Source organism: Carlito syrichta, unplaced genomic scaffold (assembly GCF_000164805.1).
Source record: "Carlito syrichta isolate Samal-C Ts95f unplaced genomic scaffold, Tarsius_syrichta-2.0.1 Scaffold311632, whole genome shotgun sequence".
Taxonomy (NCBI): domain Eukaryota; kingdom Metazoa; phylum Chordata; class Mammalia; order Primates; family Tarsiidae; genus Carlito; species Carlito syrichta.
Genome location: NW_007255728.1, coordinates 391033 through 393145, shown reverse-complemented (window position 1 = coordinate 393145; position 2113 = coordinate 391033).

Here is a 2113-nt window from a genome sequence, read left to right as displayed (position 1 = left end):
TCCGAGGAGCCGCCGGAGCCCCAAGGCAGGCGGGGGGGCGGGGCGAGCGGGGTCCCGGCGTCTACACAGGACGCAGGCCTCGGTTCTCCTAATGAGGGTCCAGCATCTTCGCGCTGGGCGCTGTGCAGACCCGGGAGAACCAGCAGACAAACAAAACACGGTGCTCATGGGAAGATTCTCAGAGTCGTATTTATTTCTGTAAATTGATGTCATTCACCTAACATTTATTGAGCAACCACAGTGCAAGTCGCACAGTGACTCATTGGAGATATATTTTTTAAATAATAATAATAATATAATTATAATAATAATATCCTGCCCTTAAGAAATGTGCATCTCCCAGGTCGGACGCAGTGGCTCCTGCCTGTAATCTCAGCACTTTGGGAGGCCAAGGCAGGAGGGTTGCTTGAGCTCAGGAGTTCAAGACCAGCCTGGGCAACATAGCAAGACCGCGTCTCTACAAATTTCAAAACTTAGCCAGGTGTGGTGTCGCGCACCTGTAGTTTCAGCTACTGGGAAGGCTGAGGCGGGAGGATCGCTTGAATTCACGGCTGCAGTGAGCCGTGATCGTGCCACTGTACTCCAGTCTGGGCGACAGTGAAAACCCAACTCAAAAAAAAAAAAAGAAAGAAAGAAAAGAAAATTCCGTTTCCCCCTTTAAGAAAGAAGAAAAACACAAGTCATTATACGAAGCAGGTACTGAAACATGAAGATATATCATGCGAAGGCAGTTCTGGGAGGAAGATAACGTCAGGGAGGTGGATAAAGTGACATGTAAGCTGGACTTTAAAAGCTAGGCAAGACCCAACAGCCAGGTGAGAGATGGTGGGAGGTGTTTTGGCTAGACTACAAACTGATAAACGAGGTTGGAAAAATAGTAAAGCCCTTGAATGGCAGACAGTAAGCCAGGAAGTTTGGCTCCAGAGGTTAACTCTTGATCGATCTTGATCTTGATCTTGATCAAACATTAAGCTCAGGCATATCAGAGCCAGAATCCTTGCTTCTCTTAACCATTATGCCAAACTGGGTTGGTTTGGGGGGGGCGGTGGGGGGGAGAGAACGGAGCTGCAATCAAGCAACAACATTAGGAATGGTTTGGTGAGGAGAGACTACAGACAGAGAAAATCAATCGGAGGGTATTCACTAGTTCAAGCAAAAGAAGGAAGTAGGAGTTGAGACCCAGAGGGAAACATAAGTGGAAGCAGAGTAGGGTGAATGTCAACTCCACCTGTGAAGGCAGGAAAGGGAGCCATTTGCCAAGTAAGGAAATGAGAAATGAGTGAGTAGGAGGATGGTGGTTGCATTCAGATAAACAGGAAACAAGAAGGAGAAGTAGGTTTTGGTAAAACAAACAAACAAACAAAAAAGTTTAACTTGACACATTTTTATTTGATGTGTAAACAGATCTTGCTGGCACCAAGAAATTGGAAATACACGATGAGCTGCTAGGTAGGTGACAGCTGTACAGGGGTATGCACTACAAAGTGAGATTTGCATTGGTCTTTGTTATCTGAATGCTTATCCATTAATCTTAATTAATTTAACAAATTTGTTGTGCATGCCTGCTACGTTCCAAGCATTTTGCTGGATGTCAGAGGCACTGCCCTAAACACTGTTTAAAACATGAGAAATGTGTAGTAAAACTCTACATTTCATTAATTATCAAAAAAGAATAGACTTGTTAAAATACTTTTCATGTGTGGTTTTCCAAGCAAGCACTTCCTATGGAGAAATGTTTTTAGACCTGTAGCGTATTTTCTAGCAAAACTAAAGAAAAAAGAAGCATCTGTGAATATTTATGCTTTCATATTTGAGTCAGTTCTTCCTATACTTTCTATGCATTCATGTATCATTGGAATTATAGTGTTGTGAATTTAGGGGCAGAACTCGGATATTATTTTCTAAAACATTTTATATTTCAACAGTCTTAAATTTTGCAAAAGATATGTTTTGTCTTTGAACTTAAAAAAATACTTAATATGAAGTAATCCTTATGACTTCTCTAAATCATGTGTCTGCCAGTATCATCCTGAGGTGTAATGAAATTCATTAATAACACAAACAAGGGCACCAGTGAAACACGTCATTTTTTTTTTTTTTTTTTTTTTTTTTT